The sequence below is a fragment of the Sarcophilus harrisii genome, chromosome 1, assembly GCF_902635505.1.
Source record: "Sarcophilus harrisii chromosome 1, mSarHar1.11, whole genome shotgun sequence".
Lineage (NCBI taxonomy): Eukaryota > Metazoa > Chordata > Mammalia > Dasyuromorphia > Dasyuridae > Sarcophilus > Sarcophilus harrisii.
This window is the reverse complement of record NC_045426.1, coordinates 589072818-589095907: the sequence shown is the minus strand read 5'-3', so window position 1 is coordinate 589095907 and position 23090 is coordinate 589072818. Positions and strand designations below refer to the sequence as shown.

The window sequence follows — 23090 nt, the reverse complement described above, 5'->3', positions numbered from 1 at the left end:
ACAAAATAAATAATCATTGGATAAAGGAGGTGTTGCTATATGTGATTCCACTGTCCCAGAAACTAATGCTTTAGTATAGCTTTTGTCAGTGATCCTTCAAATCATAAAACATTGAATCATGATTTCTTCTGTTACCTGTACCTTCAAACTCATGTTACTTTTTATGATTATTTAATTTGCAACATTTGGCCTTCAATAACCCTGCTGAAATAAAATTTCAAAAAAAGCTCCAACACTAGATTTGAGCTGCTTTGTATTTTTTTTAATTCATAATTTTCAGTGCAGGAGGAAAAGTTATTTTGAGTTCTATTTATGACTCTTGGGGTTTTCAATTATCGGCAAAGCTATTCCAAAGCCATCTTAGTGTTGTTACCCAGAAATTTGAAAGAGAAACAAAAACTGGAGAGAAAATGACTTGCTTCCCCTCAAAGAAAATAGAAACATACTCAAAAATAAATCAAGGCACTCTGTTCTCTATTTTGAGCCCAGAAGCATACTAAATAACCTTCTACAAGGCATAATGCAGAATACCAATCATTTCCTCACTTCAGTTCTTCTAAATTATACCTGGGTGAGGAAAGGGAAGGAGGAGGAATGCTATACCAGTCACAATTCCCTTTGTTATATCAATGAAAATTACTATAGTAAGAAAAGAGAATTATTTGTAAGGGATGAACTCTATTCTCCCAAAGAAGTATCCATCCTTAGTAGAAATGGAATGGAAAGATTACTGCAACAATCCTGGGAGATTCATCTCATCTTACTTTCTCTAACTTCTCTTCTCTTTTTTCTTTCTCCCTTCCCCTTCTTGTCTTCTCTCTCCTTCCCTCCTCCTTCCTCTCTCCCTCTCCCTTTCCCTCTCCTCGTTCTCCTTCCCTTTCGCTCCCTCTCTCTATCCCCTCTCCCTCTTTCTCCTTTTTATCTCCCCTCCTCCCCCCTCTCAGCTGTTTGACCAAGGTATACATGAGGTGCAATAGAAAAGACTCCAATCCAAATGGATTTAAAGGGTTCTTTTTTTGTGTGAATAATCAGACATTCTTTCCACTCCTTAATTTTGTGAAGTTGCTAGCATACTCTCCAGAAACTCTTTAAAATCATCTTTCTTTTCATCCTTTTTTATGTTTCTTTAGTATTGGACACTTAACTAGCTGATCCTTCTGGAAACATTATGCACCTCTGAATTTTTATGACACTACTTTCTTATGTTGTTATCCCAATTTATGAAACAAGATCTTTCATGTTATTTGGGTTTTTAATTATTTGTTTAAAGGATCATCATCAGTGCCCTGCTGTCTATGCAATATCTAGTACCCTATTCTCTTCTCTCTGTATATTCTCTCTTGGCATCTCATCAACACTGTTGTATGCAACATCATATTTATGCAAATGATTCCCAAATATCCATATCCAGGATTAATATCACTTCTGAGCTCTAGTTTTAAATCTCCAAATGTTTGCTTGATCTCTTCGCTTAGTATTGTTATTTAAACACTTCAAACTCAAAATATCTATTTTTTTCAAACTCAGCAAATCTAAAACAGAATTCTCCCTAAATTCAACTCCTATCATATCTTCCCCATTTTTCTGAAAGGTAATACAATCATTCCAGTCATCCAAATTCAGTCTTGGAGTTAGCTTCACTCTTTACTTCCACTCATGTCCCCATTCCAATATCCAATCACTTATTATGTCCTATTGATTTGATCTCTAAAATTCATCCATTCCCTGCTCTCTACTTCACTAAAAATACTCTAACATAGGCCCTCATCACCTTTTACTTAGATATTTCAATAACTTCTTAATTGACACTCTCAAATCTCCCAATAGCTGCCAAACTGTTTTCCTAAAGTACAGGTCTGACCGTACGTATCACCCTCAACAAACTTTAAGGGGTTTGCCTTTACCTTTAATATGAAATAAAAGTCCTCTGCTTAACATTTAAAGATCTGGTTACAACCAATATTTCTAGGCTGATTATACTTTTACTCTATGCTCCAACTGAACAATATGAATTCTTTTGGTCATCTAATCAAAGATCTAGTACTGGACTGAATCTCAGAGCCATCTAGTCCAACCCTCTTCATTGTACAAATGAGAAAAATTAATGACTTGTCTAAGGTCACATGGTAATAAAAATCAGAAGTAATGATGTACACAGGTTCTCTGTCTCCAGAGCAGTTCTCTTTCTACTTCTTCATTACTTTATTTTGTACATATCTTGTAATTACATATCTGTTACTATATATTATTTTCCCTAAGTATTATCTAAGTTTTTGGTGAGTAGGGATTATTCCATTCTTTTCTTTTTATCATCAGGTTTTGTATAGCCTGGTATATGATAGGTGCTTCATAAAGGTTTCTTCATTTATCAATTGATTGAATCTGTAAGCTTCACATTCACATACTGTAAACTTATATCAAGCTCATAGTTTTTCCCCCAAACTCTCAAATCTTCTTTGGCTAAACTGGTGTCTAATGCTGTGTTCCTTTTAGCTCTAAGACCTAGAGCTTACTGCTATATGCCTAGGTCCAATCTTTGTGCAAGACTTTTCATTCTATAAATTAATTCTGGAGATTCCATTCTAGGAGTATCCTAAATGAGTGAAATCACAGATCTGATCCAAAAAAAAAAAAGAATTTCAGTACTGATTTTCATTGCATAGATGAGGAAGAGGAAAGAGAAAATATATTACCCCTTTTGAAGTTTTTATTCACCTAAAAATACACGACTCAGGAAAATGAGGCTTAAGAGCAGTGCTATGTTGGCCTAAGGATCTAGAAACACATATCCTCTCCACCCTCCATACATATGAATTTCAGCAATACAGTTTCCCTGTCATCAATTTTAATTGACAAGTTGGAAAATAGCCTCATTAACTTTATGGGAAACATCTCATTGTTTTCTAGAGTTCCCTTTAGTTGTTATGATGAGGTTCTCTGCAGTTTGGAACCTCTACCTCATTCTCACATTTCTCTTATCATAGGAATCAGTAGCATTGCATTGTTGGCAGTGACATTTTACTCCCTATCTAACATGACCCATTGCAGGCCCTGATGAAAATGTACTGAGGTGTAGACTCAATAATGATCCTAATTCTGTAAAATGCATGGAAAATTCTAATTAGAGACATTTAATATAGTCTTTATCATGTGGCTTAATTAAAACACTGATCAAAGTTGTTTTTGCCTCATTATACCATCAGCTCATCAGATGATTACTTGTTTTATAGTCACTTATTGTGAACAATAGTGAAATGCAATTTTCATAAGAATAGACATTTTGGAATAGAAAATAATTATAAATGCAAGAACATGATGTGGATGTCAATCCTTTTTAGTATGAGGGTATCTTCCCTTTTATACCATCCAGGGGTTTATCTCATTCAGGGGCTAACCAAGATATTCTAGCTATTCACTACCTTAATTCCTGTGATCCCCTCTACCAAAATGGGGGAAAATTGGCCTACTGCTCTGAGAGGGAAATGTTGGGACTAGAAAGGATAAGGATGGGATTTTCTGTACTATTCTGGATGGATTAAATTAATCCTGAATACTCTTCTAATACTAAGTAGGGAATAAAGCAAAGAAAAACAGAGACCTATTGATTTGGACAATACCACATGTAGGTTGAAAGAAGGTCAAAGTCATCAACACAGTCACAGTCATAGAATGTCAGGGCCAAAAAAAGGTTATAGAGCTTATCTAATCCAATTCTTTCAACTTATAGACAAAAAAACTATCACTCTAAAACATCAAATAATTACCCAAGGTCATATAAATAATAGCAGAGGCTAGAATTTAAACTCATCTCTTTTGACTTGGAGCCTTTAATATGGTTTATAAAACAATATGTGGGAGGGATTGCAGCTAGAGCACTGTATCAAACAAAAATTATATTTTTTTGCTGTAGCAATTTTCTTTTCCATGAAGAAATCCCAATGATGTTTCTTACGCACCTGGGTTTAATTTGATTTAAAATTGTGGCTTAGAGTAATGATTAAGATTTTTTTGTGGAAAAGACATTTGAAACAATAAGAAAAGTAATACAATTCAATCTTCAAATCATAGTGCTGACTTTTACATATGTTGTTGTTTATCCTATGCAAAGTCACTAGCCTCATTTTCTCCTTTAAAACTATCTGGCTGCAATCACCAGCTAACAGAGCAGGAAAAGTGGAGATGGTCCTGGATACATCTTGACCTTTTAAAGGTAAAATATTTAACATATCTCAGTTTGATTGAAGCAGCCATCTATTCAAAGCTTAAGCCTAAATTACAAAGAAATGAGGCAAAATGGCCTTTTAATTATATATTTAGCATGTATGCATGTATATATGTAGTGCTTTAATATGGGCAATATAATATTAGCACTGAGTGTTATGACATGAATCTTGTGAACTCTCTAAAGTAATTTTCCAATACTATTATTGTTTCTGTGTATATCTATTCATTTGGTTTGATTTTCTTTATCCTACCTTACTTGAAACTAATATTCTCCAGTTTTTCTGAATTCTTTGTATCATTATTCCTTGTTGTACAATCACATTCCATTACATTTTTTATGCCAAAATTTTTTTCCCAATTGTTGAGCATAGAAATTTTTTTCTATCTTTTCCATTACCATAAATGTTGCTGCCATTAACCTATCTGCATTAATATGGGTTTTTTCTTGATGTCAATAAACTCTTAGGAATATGTTCCTTATAGTGGAATCTCTGGATCACAGTATGTGAACAACTTTGGAATCTTTTTTTGCATAATTCTAAGTTGTTTTCCACAATAGTTGTACCAATTCACTCTCCTCTCACCGGCAGTCTTTCTTCAGTCCTTCTAACAATTGGTTTTCCCAATCTTTTAGTATTTTTGGTAGTGAGGTGAAAATGAGGTGATTACCAAGACTTCTTTTAATGTACATTCCTCTAATTATTTGTGATTTTTAACTTTCTTAAGATTACTGATAGTTTGGATTTCTTTTGAAAAAAATCCATATGCTTCCCTTATTTGCCTAATTGAGAATGAAATCAATTCTTAGAAATTTTGATGTCAGGCTTTTATCAGTTTTTTAATGCAATATATGCCTACAACAGTCATATTCTTGTTTGTATAAATCCACAACTACACCAACAAACAGTGCAGTAGTCTGCCTATTTTCTTAACATCCTTTCAACATTCCTCATTTTTCTCTTTTGTTATCTTTGCCAATCTGATGGGTATGAAGTGAAACCTATGAGTTGCATTTCTGTGATTAGTGATTTTGATAATTTTTTTTCAAATGGTTGTTGATAGTGTACATTTATTCCTTTGAAAATAGACTGTTCATATCCTTTGAATATGAATGGCTCTTTGTTTCATAAATTTGAATCTATTCCTTATATATCTCAGATACAAGATCGTCAGAAAAATATTATCTCAAAGCTTTTTCCAAGTTACTTGTTTTCCTTCCCATTTTAATTGCATTAAGTTGGTTTGTACAAAAAAAACTTTTATATGGTATATATCCAAAATTCCCCTCATCTTCTGGGATATTTTCTATTACTCATTTAGTCATGAATTCTTCCTAATCTTGAAATCTGATTTTAAATTGAAATCTAAGTGCACCAATCCTTTTTCCTTCCTACTTTTCTATTCCTTCTATTCTTTGATATTCTTGACTTCTTGTTCCTTCAAAAGAATTATGCTATCATTTTAACCAACTCCTTATAGAATTTCGTTAGCAGTTTTACTGGCATCGAGATGAGCATGTAGAAGAATTCAAATAGTATCATTGTACAATGCTGATGTGGATTTGCCATGACCATGCAATAGTTCTTCAGTTATTTAGGTACAAGCCAGTGTTTTTACAAACTAGTCTCTGGTCTAATAATCAAAGAGAGAAGTTGTACTTTCTCTATTTTCAAAGTGGCATTCTCCAGAGCTCCACTTCACATAAGGAAGATGTAATTTTATATACAGATTGCTCTTGATAGTCAACACATATCATTTGAAGTTGGTAGTTTATATAATAAGAAAGGGCTCAAAATCATCAGCAGCTAGTTTATATTTCAGAAGAAGAGTAATTTTTGATTCTAATTAGAAAAGAATTTCATGTATCCAAATATTTTCTGTAGATATACATAAGTATATTATTGACATTTTTAGGATAGATAAGGAGGTATACATTTAAGTAAAAAGCATAAAAGTTAAGGCTCAAAATTAAATATAGGCGTTATTCTTCAGAATATCCTCATAATAAAATTTGATATGTTACATCTCCTATTTATGAAAATAATGTAATAAAAAGTATTACTATACTATTAAATAATATCTAATCAATAATCTAATGACTTAACTGGAAACATCAGAAAATTTAAATATCCGTATCATTTAAGTTTTATCTTTTCTTTCTTTAAAATGTCTCTATAATTCAAAGAATTAAAGAACTTAGAAATTGGAAAAGACTTCAAAGGCCATCTAGTCCAATCTATACTCAAGTATGAATTCCCTTCAGAATATGACAAATGGTACTCCAGAATATATTTGAAGATTTCTGGTAGAAAGAAGACTGTGGGACTGACTGTGGATCAAAATACAGTATTTTCACCTTTTCTGTTGCTGTTTGCTTGCTTTTGTTCCTTTCTCACTTTTTTTTCCTTTTTGATCTGATTTTTCTTGTACAGCATGATAAATGTGAACATGTGTATAGAAGAATTGTACATATTTAATATATATTGGATTACTTGCTATGTAGAGTAGGGATAGGGGGAAGGGAAGGAGAAAAATTTGGAACACAAGGTTTTGCAACGATGAATATTGAAAAAAACTATCTTTGTATATATTTTGAAAATAAAAAACTATTATTAAAAAAAGATTTCTGGCAAGGGGAAACCTACTACTTTCTCAGCAAGTCAGTCTATTCTCCTTTTGAAAAGCTGATAACTATCCTGGCATTTAACAGATATCTGCTGCTCTGAAACTTAAACTAAATGTAGCATATAATTGTTTAAGAAAAGAGCCTTAGAGTTGGAGTCAAAAGACATAGGTTCAAATCCAATCTCTCCTACTTGCCTGCCAATTCTACTAGTGGGACCACAGAAAATACCTTTAATCTCTCTGAGTCTCAGTTGCTTCAGATGATTGAAATTGTACTAGATGCTCTCTAAGGTCACTTTCAACTTTAAAATTCTGTGATCCTTTGATCTATTCTGACTTCTATTACTTCAGTCCAGAACAACATGCCCTCACACTCAGGTTCTTTTCTGCCTTCAGAATCTTACCAATCTACCCTGATAACCAGTACTATAAATAATCTTTGTAATCAACCAATCAAATAACTAGGATTTATTAAATACTTATTTTATGTCAGGTAGTATTGACTACCGTGCTTTACAAATATATATATATATATATATATATGTATCTGAATATATATTTATATATATATATCTATCCATGTGTATACATATAGATGCATACATTACATGTGTGTATACATGTGTGTAATGTGTTGCTGTTTTTTGCTCATTTAGATTACGTGTGTTCATGTAAGTCTCTTTAGATGTGGCTCACAGGGAGATACAAATATACACCTCTAGCATTTACTTCCTCCATTCTTCTCCAAAGGAGATTTTAATTCCTGCCAGGAAGAGAAGAAAGGGGTTGGAGTTAGAGGCTAGTTGGCTCTCCTCAGAAAAAGGAAGGAGAGATAATGAGAGAGAATATATGTACCTATTTTCTTAAATATTATTAGCCTAATGGAAGCATTGTTGTTGTTGCTCAGTTATTTTCATGTCAAATTCTTTGTGGACCATAACATGGACCATTGTATGGTAGCTCTTGTTATTCTCCACTATCTTTCAAAGTTTATCCAAGTTCATGTTCATTGCTTCCATAATATCTATCCATTTTATCCTCAGCCATTCTCTTTTCCTTTTCTTTTCAATCTTTCCCAACACCAGAGTCTTCCAGTGAGTCCCATCTCCTCATTATGTGGCCAAAGTACTTAAGTTTCAGCTTCAGCATTTGTTCTTTCAATGGATAATTTGAATTAATTTCTTTAGGCATTGACTAATTGATCTCCTTGCTACCCATGAGACTCTCAAAAATCTTCTCCAGCACTATAATTTGAAAGCATCGATTTTATGATTCTCAGATTTCCTTATAGTGCAACACTCTGAGCCATACAATGCTACTGGAAAAAAAAAATGGTGCTTTGACCATAAAGACCTTTGCTGGCTTGACTGTCTCTGCTTTTTAGTGTGCTATTCAGGTTTTCCATAGCTTTCCTTCCAAGGAGAAAGTGTCTTTTAATATGATGGCTGCAGGGATCTTTGAGTCCAAGAATACAAAATTTGACACTGCTTCCATTTCTTCTTTCTCTGTTTGAGAGGAAGTGATGGGACCATAGTTACAAAGATCTTTGTTTATTTTGATGTTAAACTTCAAGTTAGCTTTTACATTCTTTTTTCATTATCAGCAAAAGGATTCTCAATTCTTCTTTGCTTTGTATTATCAGTGTGGTATCATCTGCATAGGTGAGATTGTTTATGTTTCTCCTGGTAACTTTAATTCTAATCTTTGATTCTTCTAGCCTGACATTTAGCATGATGTACTCTGCATATAAGTTATATCAATAAGGAGAGAATATATAACATTGTAATACACATTTTCCGATCTTAAATAGATTAGCTGTTCCATGTTTGGTTCTCACTGGTGCTTCCTGATCTATAACAGGTTCCTCAGGAGACAAGTACGATGATTAGGTACTGCCATCTCTTTGAGGACTTGCTACACTTTTTTGTGATCCATACAGTCAAAGGTTTAAGGTATCATTGAAGTTGAAGTAAATATTTTTTCTGGAACTCCTTTGCTTTCCCTAAAATCCAATAAATGTTGGCAATTTGATTTCTGGTTCTTCTGCCTCTTTGAAAGCCAGTGTACTGTTCTGGTAATTCTTGGTTCGCATATTGCTGAAGCCCAGCTTGTTGAAATTTAACCATAACTTGCTGGTATGTGAAATGAGTGCAATTATATGTAATATGAATGTTTCTCAGCATTGACCTTCTTTAGGATTTTGATGTAAACTGATCTTTTCAGTCCAATGGGCACTGTTAAGTTTTTCAAATTTGCTGGCATATTAAGTGCAGCACTTCAAAAGCATCATATTTTAGAATTTTAAATAGCTCAGCTGGAATTTAATCAATTCCACAAGCCTTATATTAACAATTCTTTTTAAGGCCACTTGACTTCATTCTTGAGTATATCTGGCTCTAATATCTGGGTCTAAACAGTGACCACATCATTGTTTGAATTAAATTCTTGCTCTCTATTTCTTAACAAGTTTTACATATAAGGCTTGACTATCTTCTTGTCTGATGCCAATTTGTAATTAACATATAAAGAATTATCCAAGTTAACAGCAAAGCAGAAATGAGAAAACATACATATAAGAATTACATGGATGTATACATATGTTGTGTGTGTGTATATGTATATAATAATCAGACAATCCACATTGAGTAAGCTCCCCTTTGAGAGTGGGATCATTCAACTCAACCAAGAGAGAAAATTGTAGACCTCACAAAAGGGGAAATTTCCCCAAATCTCTATTATATTAAACTGGAGATAGGGATATAATAAAGATTGCCAAATCTTTTCAGTTTCTTCTCTTACTCTTTTTCTCCCTTCTGTGTCCTGATGAGAAGTTGAAATAATAAATGTTCTTTTTTAGAACTAGATCCAAAGGAGCTCAGGAAGGGCATAAGGATTTCTTCTCTTCTCTCCAGTTCTCAATAATTTTACAGAACACTGAGTAACTAATATCATTTGTGAGGAGAGATTCTTATTCCACTGGCCCTTTGAGTCAAAGGTTACACACATAGGTACACATGCATGTACTTCTTAAGCATTTAAGGCTTTAGTTGCTTTAGTTTTTGTTTAATTTTTGTTTTTTTAAGGTCATAAAGCATCTGCAATGTGAAGCAGGTTGAACAGTGACAAGATGTAAACCCATTATATACATTTTCATTTTAGTTAATGGAAAATTTACTATCCTGGAAAATATACTATCCTGGACTGAGAGCACCTCTTCATCTCACAAGATGAGTCCTCCAGAGAATACCTAACCCAAATTCAAGATATCCCAAGAATCTCTAATCCAAAAAATATAGCTCATAAGTCCCTATTGATATGTTTAATCTTAACAGTCATTCAGGATACCATAACTCAAAATAAAAACATTTATTCAAATTAAATAGTAAGAAAAGAAGTAAGAAATTATTTTCCCCATAAAGCTGGAGCTCATTTTTTCTAGCACTAGCAGAAAGACACTAGTAGAGGAGCATACCACGTAAGCAACAGTTATGGCAGAGGAACAGATAAAGACAGTACTTAAAAGCTAATCAGATTACATCAGAAGCTGCACCAAATATATGCCACCCTTTATATATTTGCTCCCTGAAAAAAAAAAAGATGGAGAAAAAAAGAGATAGAATGTGAAAATGCATTTGGTTTATTCATAATTTGAGCATGAGAAAATAGCCAAAATAGCCCAGGATAATGGGAAAGCTCAGCAAAAGGAAGTATGGGGGAAACATTTTAAAAGAGAGAGAAAAAAACACTATTTCTAGTACAAAAATACTCTATAACTTAGTGTGCTTAGATTCATCCATGTGCTAGCTTAAAAAAAAAACACTTCCTATGAGAAGCTTTTCCTAATACCCTTCATGCTAGTGCCATTCCTCTATTAATTATCTCTGAATTAACTTGTGTGTATCTTATTTTAAAATATATGTTTGCACCCTGTCTGCCCCACTAGACTGTGAGCTTTTTGAGATCATAGATTGTTTTTTTTTTTTAACTTTCTTTATATTTACACTGCTTAGTGTAGTATCTGGTATACAGTAGGTGCTTAATAAATGCTTCTTGGTTGTTGACTGAGACTATCATTTTTATCTTTGTAGCACTTAGAAAAATATTTTGACCAAAGAAGGAGTATAATAAATGTTTGTTGAATTAGATGTCAAAGTATATGAAACTAAACAGTATAAAGTAAACACAACTATAATCTATAGAATGTTTATATACTAAGTATAAATATAGAAAAATAACAAGCAAGTCTTTCATTAAATACCCTCATCTTGTAAATGCATGGCCACATGAAAAACTTTTCACAATGCAATCATATTGATGTGTATCGTTTTCCATTTAAATTCTTAAAGAACTAAACAGGTTATCAGTACATATTTGAGTTAGAAAGAACCCAATACTCTTCCCACTCCTCATCACATTTGCATGAAATATTAAAAGTTCTATTAAAGATACCTACAAAGGGTAATCAAGATATATGTTACCTAGAGTCTCATTAAATGCCTTGCCTTGCCTTCCCTTCCCTAGCCTTACTTTCTCTTGCCTTTTCTTACCTTCCCTTGTACTCCCTTCTATCTTCCCCTTGCCCCTCCCTCATTTTCTCTCTCTCTCCCTCTCTTTCTCTGTTTCTTTTTCCCTCCCTACCTCCTTCTCTCTCTCTCTCTCTCTCTCCTTCTCTCTCTCCTTTTTTCTGTCTTTCCCTTCTTTTTTTTTCTAAACAAATAATTATTCCTATTTCACATACACAAATGATGGAGGAAAGTTATTTTTTATTGGGAGATGATACTTTAAAGAATCTAGAATACGCGATTGGGAAGGAATAGTTAGAGAGTCAAGTTCTCTTTTTGACTTTGCAGAGATTTCCTTATGAAGATTCCAGACAAGTTCAGTAGAATACTATAACTCTAGATATTGAAATAACCTTATGGAAATATTTAATTCAGCCTCTCAGTGAATAGAAGAGGAAAATGAAAGCCTGAAGAAGTGAAATGTTTTGTCTACAGTCAAAAAGGGATTTTGGTAAAAGAAACAGGATTGGAAATCAAGCCTGTCTCCCAGTACAGTACTCTTTTCATTACAGTGCCTGAAAAATTAGAGTTTTACACACCTTCACACACTAACTACAAAGTAGTGCTTTTTAAGTAAGAGTCTGTGGTAAATTGAAAATGCTACTGGCTTACTTTATAAGCTTGCAAATGCATTCTATGTATTCTATGAAAAAATAATGACTGAGACTTCTGGGGGTGGAGCCAAGATGGCAGAGTTAAGCCAGGAAGTTGTTCAGGCTCTCCCAGTTTCCCTTGAAACCACATGAAACCAAGTCTCTGAACTGACACTCTCCAGCTCAAGATACATTGGAAGTACTTGAAGAAATGTCAGTCTTACTGGGGTGAAAAGGGTGTTTGGCCCAGCTCAGATTGTGTCCAGGAAAGCCGGAGAGTGGGAGAACCAGCAGATCAGAAACTAAGACTTTTGGTCTTGCTAAGTAGTAGAAGTAGAAGAGCAGATCAGTGGTGCAGCCTCCAGTCCCAGCTTTGGGAAACTCGACTATTTCTCGGAAAGAACAGGCAAACCTCCCCCCTGCAAACACAGGGGATCCTTTATGCTCAAAGCCAAGTCTCAGAGCTAGGAACAGTGCCCCCTTTATCCCAGGAGCACAGCTCAATCATAAAAGTAAAAAAAAGAGGATATAAAAAAAGAAAAGATAGTGAGCAAGAAAAAGAAAAGAACCTTGACCACAGAAAGCTATTATGTTGATGGGAAAGATCAAAACATAAACTCAGATGAGGACAAAATATCCACAAAAGAGTGATATGAATTAGTCTAAAGCCTAGACAGGCTTTTTGGAAGTTCTCATAATATATTTTAAAAGGCAAATAAGAGAGGTAAAAGAAAAAGTGAAAAAGAAATAAGAGCAATGCAAGAAAGTCAACAACTTGGAAAAGAAAGATAATTCCTTAAAAAATAAAATTGGCCAAATGCAGAAAAAATTGACTGAAAAAATAAATGATTGATTGAAACAATGAAAAAAACTGGAATACATTGGAAAACTTAAGTTTTTTTCATTGTTTCAAAAAACTTATTAAGTTTTCCAATGCATTCCAGTATCTTTACCAGGAAAACCACAGAGGAGGTTATGAAGAGTCAGACATGATGGAACTGACTGAACAACATGTTCCAAGAATTATGCTAAGTGCTAAAGATGCCAATAATAAAAGGATGACAGTCCCTACTCTCCAAGAACTTATAACAGTGGTGAGACAAGATATTTTAGGGACTGCTAGACAAGGGAAGATTAGATTAGGGAGTCACAAGGGTGCTGAATTGATCTAAAGGGAAGTAATTTGACATGCCCTTTTCAAAAGCAATGGTACTATTGAAATTAGTACCTTAAATGACCCCATCATTTTCAGTCTGACTTGTCTTCAAGGACATACCTGCAAGTCATCATGGAGCATTAATCAGTCCGTCAGAAGAGATGTCAGCCAGTCTGCAGCCATGAATGTTGATCCCATCCCCTACCTGAGAATCTGTACACAATGACATGGGCTTTCAACCCATTCCTCCTCCTCATATCTAAACTCATTTCTTTATGATATGGCAATGAAGAAGGAACTGAGACAAGATGGTTATCCCCTTTTAGAAATCTATATCTACCTGGATTATAAACTTGTCTCTGAGGTAACACCATTCCCCTCCCTTTTAAATTTCATCTATCAGGATTGTTTGTTCTTATTACAGAAAGTTGTCTTTAAAAGCAATTGGTTTGAGGTCCATGTTGGTCCCTCATAGCCTTTACACCAATGCATTTCGGCTTTGGTGTTTTTAATTAACTCCTTTTAATTTTGTCTACCTGAGTATTGCCTCTTTAATCAGGGTGAAGGTCGAACAAAGATTTTCTTTTAACAGTGGTATTGATCTGATTACTATGCACAGAGAAAACATGGAAAGTGTAAGGGTGGGGGAGAGGGAAGGACAGGAAAGATGGCACAATGGCCACAGTAGATAACTAGTTAGCTAGATGAGATATAAAGCATTGGATTGGAGAAGGCTAGAAATATTGGACTAAATAAGTTTGCACTTGGCTCTCCATCAGAATACCTCAGCTATATGGTGAGTGTTCTAAATTGAGTGCATCACAGCAACAACAAGACTATATGATAATCAGTTGTGATGGAGTGATGGACATGGCTCTCTTTAACAATTAAATTATTAAAACCAGTTCCACTTGTGCAGTGATGAAGAGAGCCATCTACACCCAGAGAGAGAACCATGGGAACAGCATGTGGAACACAACATAGCATTCTCATTCTCTCTGTTGTTTCTTGCTTGCATTTTGTTTTCTTTCTCAGTTTTTCCTTTTCTTCCTTCTTGGTCTGATTTTTCTTGTGCAACAAGATAACTGTATAATATGTATACATATATTGGATCTAATAGATATTTCAACATATTCAACATGCATTAGACTACCTGCCAGCTAGGGGAGGAGTGGAGAGAAGGAGGGGAAAATTTGCAACAAAAAGTTATGCAAGGGTCAATGTTGGAAAAATTACCCATGCATATGCTTTGTAAATAAAAAGTTTTAATAAAAAAATTAAATTGAGTGCATCACTTTCCCCAGGCATTGGCAAAGAGATGCCAGAAGTGTAGCATGGAGATTGCTGGTCTAGGTAGAGAGAGGTAAAATAACAGCAGGGCATATTATTGGAAGACTAGATGAAATGTATGCCTGAGTTTAACGTTTTAAGTATGAAAACCATGGGAAAATCAGAAATATGTTGGGTAATCTCTAAAAATATTTCAGTGAGGATGGCTAGGTAGTACAGTGGATAGAACACTGCTCTGGAGTCAGGAACACCTGAGTTCAAAGACAGCCTCAGGGGACCTATTAGTGTGACCCTTGATAAATCACTTAACCACAACTGCTTCCCCTTCAAACCAAGAAACAACAAAAAATAATGATAATCTTACTCCTATGCTTTTTCATGTCTATAAAGTCATCTGAAATCATGTTTGATCTTCTTTATCAGGTGAAAAAGAATTCAAAATAAACCTTAAGCAACAGCACAACATGATGGATAAAGGCTAGCCTAGAATGTTTCTGAGTTCAAGTTCTGTCTCTAACACATACTGAGTTGTAACCTTGGGCAAATCAACTTCATGAGGCTCCAGTCATCTCTGTAAGATTTTAACAATCAGAGCAATTGCTGTTAAGCATTGATAGAGGGAATTTTCTCATCAGGAGCTCCTATCTATACCAGTAAAGTTAACAAATTCAATTTTTTAAAATGCATATAAGGTATATCTATATAAATGAATGTATGTCTCTTTGATGGGCCTATGAAGCCAAAGTTTAAGTTCTAAGTTACACAATTTCTTAGTATGATCCATTTATACCTGAATAAGTCATTGGTCAGATAAATTAGCTTCCTACCATATGAGTAGGAAGAGCCTCACACAGCCTCAATAAAGTTTGAACTTTGATGCAGTAATTAGATTAGAATTAGAATTAGATGGATGGAATTAAAAATTGGGTTAGAAGTAAAACATGAGCAATGCCAGCATTTGATCTCATGCAAAGTAATTACAGATAAAGGAAAGAATGCTGCGTTTGCAGTTAGAAGACCTTGGCTTAAATTTAACTTCCATGGGCCTGATTGTATGTCCTTAGCATTAAAATGAGGGGGTTGGATAAAATAACTTCCAAGGTCCCCTTCTGCTCTAAGTCTGTGATCTTATGAATTCTTGAGCACTAACTTCATAAGAAGAATCAAAGCTTTCTATTAGTCATAGAAAGTAGATAATTTGTGTTACTTTTTAGATGATTCATTGGTTGGCGAATTCAAGGTTAACTTGAATCACTTGAATGAGAAACAGTTAAGAAAAATGAAGCATACCAACTCTAGAATATCATAAAATGGGATCTCTGGATTCACTCAACTTAGAACTCTCCATATAGGGCATCTTGGGTCTTTTAGAAATACATAGGAAAACTCATGGCAATTATTTCATCAATAGTCATAGCCCTTGTCCTTTCAAGGCTTTGACAGTGAAAATCAAACTCAGGTGTAAAATAGTTTAAGAAGAAACATCAAATATGGATTGCAAAATTAGTTACAATTTTAGAAACTTAGAAGGAAAGTATATAAAGTATTTAGAACTTGGAATGAGAAAAGAAAATTTCTTGCATATTAAGTAATTCTTTCAATTTCAAATTTCAATCTTTCCAGTGTGTCTCTTTTAATGAAAAATTTTGTATTTTGTTTTATTTTCCTTTTCATTTATTTTATTAGTCGTGTTTCAAATTCACACTATTCAAATCTAAAACTTGAAGTCCACAAAACAAGTTTAAAGAAAACAGCATATGGATTCTATTTAAGGCTATATAGTTTTACTCCATAGATAATAATGGATTATTAGATTATCTTCAACAATAACATTTGTTTTTCTAATTATATTTAAATTGATTCAATATATATGTATGCATATATAAAACAAATCGAGTCTCATATTCCTCTAACAGATGAAACTCATTTGGCATAAAGGTAGTCCAAAACTTCCGAAGATTTGTGGTATTAGGTGACATAGTAGATAAAATATTGGAGTTGACATCAGAATGATCTGAGTTTGAATCTTATCTAATACTAGCTTTGTTATCCTGAGCAATTATGACCATTCAGCTTTAGTTTCCTTATGTGTAGAATGCAGATAATAATACCATTTACCTTCCAGGGTTATTATTTGGATCAGGTGACAAAACAGATAAAGTGCTTTGCAAAACTTTAAAAAAATGCTATATAAAGAAATGCTGTTTATTAGTAGTAAGATAAAAGTCTCTCTACTGCTTAGTAAATGTTACTGTGCCCCCAAAATACTCATCATCTGGAAGCCACCATTCTAGTCATCCTTCTCTGAATTTAGCTAGGCTGGTCTCTAGACAATAGTCTAGAGTCACCAGCTAAAATAAATAGAAAATTAAAGCAAAATATTTGAGAACATACAACTCTTCAGTGGCCTAAGGATCCATTAATAACCATTTGAGTTAGGAAGTGTTTTCTTATTAAAGTTTTGATAACTAAGTGGATTTTTACAGTGTGATATAATAGCAGTAATAATGAATTAAGAAACTGATTTTTAGATTTACCACTTCAAAATTTGTAAAATTTTTATTTTACATTATCTCATTTGGGCATCACAACAATTCAAAAAGGTAGATGCTATTTATTATGATCTTAGTTTTATAGATAGAAGTGCTGAGACTTATGAATATGATTTCAGTCACTTTCCCATGAATTCAGGTTCATTATAGAATCTTGAAATATATTGTACTTACTCTGATTGTATCAAAATTTAACACATTAGCGGTAACATCTTAAGATCAATTCCAACCTAAATTATAAGAACCCTTCAAATAAAGTCATTTGATGTACACAAAAATTTTTACAACTAAAAAAGCTAATATCTTCTTTATTTGGCTTTTATTTAGTTGTTTTATTCACCTCCTTCCAAAACATTGGGCTGTAGTTAATCTAACTCTATGGAGTATCTAAAGACTTAAGAACATGACCTTAATTGTAGAAGATTATTTATTTTATATTCTCAGTAAATAGTGGCATGAGTACTCATTGTTATTGTTTTACAAGAATGGTTTTTATTCTTTGCCATAATCTAGAGCGTACAGAGTCCTAGATGACAACAGAAAAGATCATGACATTAGTATCTTTCTCTCAAGATCAGAAGGGCATGTTTTGAGATATGTTTGCCCAGAACTTATGAAGGATTCTTACTGAACCAATAAATGCCCTCTGTCACTGCAACCAATAGTGAATATTTGGAAATGAGCCAACCAAGGTTAGAGGTACAGCTTTTGGCCAGGAAACATAGTGAAGCTAATTGGGCCCTTTGGGAACTGAACATGCAACCCTAGTCTCATTAGCACCACATGAAAACCTAATGTAGGAACTCATCACAACTTACTAAACAGTAGTTTTCAAAAAAAGCAGTCTTTGCCTTATTGAAATTTGCTCTCAAGAACAAACAGAAAATGGATTTTCTTTTTGTTAATAATTTGATTACTCCAGGAAATTTTTATCATTGGATATTTTTAAGTAGATATATTGAGAAAAATATCTGATATTTTGCATTTAATTTTGTAACAACAAGAACAAGAGCAACAATTAAAAATTATAATTACTTCTGAATATGTGCTATTTCTACTTGCTGGGCAATGAAGAGGTCCAAGGGAGCTGTGAACAGGAGGCAATACTTTAACAATACAGAAAATATATAGTAGTAGTGAAAGGATGATTTCAGAAAATTTAAAAATGGAATCTTCCTGTAACTAAAATATAGAAAAATATTAGGAAACCTTTGTTTTTCATTGGTAACAAAACAATAGCATAACTAAAAACCAAGACCTCAGCTTCTACAAAAGACTTTTTCCTTTTAGTGTTGGTGTCCCCGTTCCATTTATTCCCATTCTCCTTCCTCAATAATCTTGAATTTATGCATTCATTTTGTTATTTTGTGTATTCTTATTTTTGTATTTGCTCAGATAGAATGAATATAAATTTCTTCAGGGCTAGACTGTTTTGCTTGTTTGTTTGTTTTTTTGTCTCTGTATTCATAGCAAGTAGTAGGCACTTAATAGCTATTTGTTGATTGGGTAAATGATATCATTGAAGAGGAGAAAAAATGATACAAGACTATAGTTTAAGCACTGATAGAATCTAGGAACTATTCTTTTTTTTAACTTAAGGATAGTGTAGACTTGAACATATTAAGGAACAAAGGAAGAAGGAATCAAAATTATCAGTGTGTGTTCCAATAATCTGATTCTAGGATCAAGAAAGCCATTCATGATTACTGAATGATCAAGTAACAATATTTAAAATATTAGCAATTTTTTCACAAAAAGCAGCACATCTCATAATATTCAGTAAAGAACAAATCTCTTTCCTTCATGACTAATTCATTAGGAAGTTTAATACTTTAGACTTCATTGTGTCTTCCAATCTGTGGATATAGACTAGAGAAGATTCTGTAAAAATAGCAAATGTAATCTACTACTTAAGCTTAGTGATAAATGCAGAATTTGTTTTTAAAGTCACTACTAGATTGTAAGATATTTGGTTCATTTTGAAGGTTTGTTAATTTCTTGATAATGGTCACTATCCTTGCCAAATCCTTTTAGAACAGGGTTATTTCAGCAAAGTTCATTTATTAGCATTTATTTTATTTTTCTGATAATCTTATGACTGCAAAATGGATAGCAACCAGTAGGTGGTGGGTATACCTTGGTTAATAGTTCAGCAATTCAACTCTAGGCATTGATAATAGTTTCTAAGATTTAGATTCATCAAAACTATTATGATAGCCAAAGCAATAAATTGACTGGAGGGTTACTGTGAGCTAGGTAAGCTTGGACATGAACCATTTGAATTCCAAGGGTATAAAGTACAATGAAATACTTGGTAGCATAAAGGAAAATGCAAAAATCTCCCATTCTCTGTCCAAATATAACAATATTCAAAGGGACAGATTTCTAGTGGTTTTCTGGAATTAAGACGAATTAGTCTATTAAAAAGTGTATTGCTATTCAAAAGAGAAGAAACAGGTCTTGAAAAAGGAATGGCAGAACAGCTGCTGTTGATGAAGAGATGAAAAAATGAGATGAAGAAATATTGGGCTGTAAAGTAAGGAGGTCTAAGAACAAAGAATACAATAATCACCTTGAGGTGTTAGGTAAGAGCCTCCTGTCACTAGAAAATTCCATGCTCAAAGGCAGGCACATACATATTTAATAAGTATGTACAACTATGTAGAGGACAAGAGTGTGTAACAGAAGAAAAAGTAACAACACATAAACAGTCTTCTGGCACTTTGGTGGTTAATGGGGAATGGTGTTTAATGTTACATAGATCCCATCAATGTCCAGGATACCTGAGCACTGGGTTCAAAGACAGCCTTGGGTCAGTCCTGCAGTGATGCAAATAAAGTTGCATCAAGTGCTTTCTCCTTTAGATGTTGAAGTCATTGGGTACCTCCAGGACCACAATTACATGAAAAGGAAGCAATGTTTAATCCACCATATCAGAACTTGTAAGAACTGGAAACTTGGAAGTCTAGTCAGATCCTGCACTGTGAAGATAAGGAAATCTGTGCTAAATTGACTTTTTTAAGGTCACAAAGTTAGAACTATAGAAGGAGAACAGCTAAATTTTGATTACAAAATATAACTAGCATCTCAGAATAGATTAACAAGATAAAATCCTTTCATTTAACAATATAAAAAAAACCAGTTCATTGGCTAATTCATGGGACCACTGTCTTACTTTATCATTTAATTATATTTTAAGGGACACATTTCCCCTTTCTCTATTAAATTTTGTACCTATTCCTGAGACTTAAAAAAAAAAAAAAAAAGCTGCCTAAGGTCTTGTCTGTGGTACTTAGGAAGTATGAGACCAGTTAAGACTTTAATTAAATGTTTATCTTAACATCTGACTGGGGATATAATTTATTTGCATATCATTTATTCCAAAGATCTGCCTTCTGAAAGGGGAGCCTGTTTTTCATTGCAGTTTTTCCCTTAATCCTTCTTTCACTTTGTCTTATAGCTGGCTTTAATGAAAGTATAAGATCTTTTCCTCTTTCCTTCCCTCAGTCAAAGTGGTCAGTGTCTTCCTTTGTGGCAATTCTCTCAGTTCTTGATAGATCTGTGAAGTCATACATATAGACATTCTTTCCAATGAGGCCATTCACAACCTTTTCATATTACACTGTGCCCAACATTATGAAGGTCTTCCTCAGGTACTCTGAAGATTTGTATGAATATAAATAGAGAAATGTCATTACATGACAAGGCTATTTTTCTCTTTTGGGTCACAAGATCATAGAAATGAAAAAGACCCCCAGAGGTCCTGTAGTCTACCCATTCCCATTTTAACAACATGATAATTGGGGTCCAATAGAGATTTGCCCAAAAGTAGATCAGTTATGTTTCAGTATAGTATTCAATCAGTATTCAAATGCAGGCCCTCTTTTTCCAAATACATAGCTGCTTCTATTGTATCACACTGCCTTTCTCCATGTCTATTAGCTTTTAGATTCCTCCTCTTTTATATCAAGGCTTCTTAAACCTTTTCCACTCTCGACTCTTTTTTACTAAAGAAATTTTTATTTCTTTGAAATATAGGTATATAAATTGGGTTTACAAATAAAACATTTACTGATAATAAATCACAATTTGCAACCCCCACAGCCAGGTATACAATCTTATATGGGATCATAACCTATGGTTTAAGAAGTTTTGTTTAATATGAATATTTCTTTAGCATTTTATAACCCAATAAACAGCTCACAGAAATTTCTCAGTTTATAGTTTCTGCTTTGAGCGACCAACTCCACCCCACTCTTACCACCATGTACAGATATACATATATATTCTACCTCCTTTCAGCACATTATTTGGAGAAAAAAAAATTAGATACAGAAAGCATTTTCTGAACATTCAGAATCTTAGTTTCTTCATATTGGGATATTAAGAGACTGAAATTCTTTCCATGTTTGAATAAATATAACAAATTAAAATGAATCACTAAGTCTTAGAGTTGTTTTTGCCAAAATGTGGACCAGAAGGCACTCTGAACCAAATAAAAAAGGAAAGCATGTATGTATGTGTCTGGTTGCATGTGTGCATACATGTATGATGGGTGTAGGCTAGGAAAGAGCAGAAAGCAATTCAAAAAACTGAATGAGAGCTGATTTTATATTAATGTATATATATATATATATATATACACACCCACCCACACACATATATATATGTATATATACCTATATATATAATATTTTTTTAGGGGAGAAGGATTTAAGATGTTCTTCATTTCATGTGCCCCCCCCCCCCCGTTTACACCAGTATGTACAGAGGAATACTGGGGCTGCAGAACACCAAACAAACCCCAAGACAAATTAAAGGCATTGTTAGGGTGAACAGGCATAGGATATCCAGGTAACAGATTGATTAGGAAAATTATAGCATGAACATGTCTGTTGTATTCAAATGTTATCTTAATCATTAAAGTAATTCAAATCACATTAAAGCATAAAAAGTAAATGAAATATTCATAATTTCAAAGGCAGCTTAGTTTAAAAAATGCAGCCCATTCTCAATGCCTACCAGAAGTTTTCAGTTTGCAACAGGAAAATCTTTATCATTCCATAATTAGTATGAGATGTAGACTAGCAAGTTAGCTTTCAGTTCCTTCACTTCTTTATTCTGCTAAGCATATACAACTATCTAGAAGAAGCTGGGTGAGAGATGATACTGCTCTGATAGATGTGATATTACCAATAATATACTGGAGCAAGTTTCCATTTGACAAATATACCCTTAGGGACCACTGACTGGTACATTTGTTAGCTAATGTTGTCACTTACTCTGTCTATTCTTGTTTGGCATACAGCCAGCCTCAAGTTCATGAGAAGCCATAATGGAAAAATGATGCTTTCTTTTTTTACATTCATGCTTAGCTACCAATTAAAGAAAACTCTTAAGCCTAATTGACATCGTTCTATACATCAAAGAGACTAAAGAAAGAAGAAAATAGCTGTAGTAACTCTTTTTGTAATGGCAAAGAACTGAAAACTAAAGGGATGGCTATCAATTGGAGAATGATTACAAATTATAGTATATGAATATAATAGGATACTATTGTGGTATTCTACATATATATATATATATATATATATATATATATATATATATATATATAAATAGGTATTCTATACTCTATATAAATTCTAAATTCTATATAAATAGAGAAATGTCATTACATGACAAGGCTATTTTTCTCTTTTGGGTCACAAGATCATAGAAATGAAAAAGACTCCCAGAGGTCCTGTACTCTATCCATTTGGTAGGAAATAGTGAAGGGGATGGTTTCAAAGAACCCTGGAAAGACCTGTATGAACTTTTGTAGAGTGAAGTAAGCAGATCAATGAGAAACATTTATACAATAACAAATTCTAAAGACTTTAGAATTGATCAATGCTATGACTAGTCATGATCTCAGAGAACTCATGATGAAGAATGTTACTCTACTTTTTAAGAGAGGTGATGGACTCCAGATGCAGAACCAGTGTGGAATTTTTTTTGCTTGACTATGCATTTCATTACAAGGACACTATTTCCTTTATTTTTTTTTATGTTAGTGGGAAATGGGTGGCTGGCAAGAGAAAAATTA

The 23090-nt window shown here is 33.5% G+C and overlaps 1 protein-coding gene across 3 annotated transcripts in view; it reads right to left on the bottom strand.

The window, feature by feature from the left end:
- Nucleotides 1-23090, bottom strand: part of OXR1 (oxidation resistance 1) — a 568147-nt gene that overhangs the window by 459747 nt on the left and 85310 nt on the right. The window lies entirely within an intron of this gene.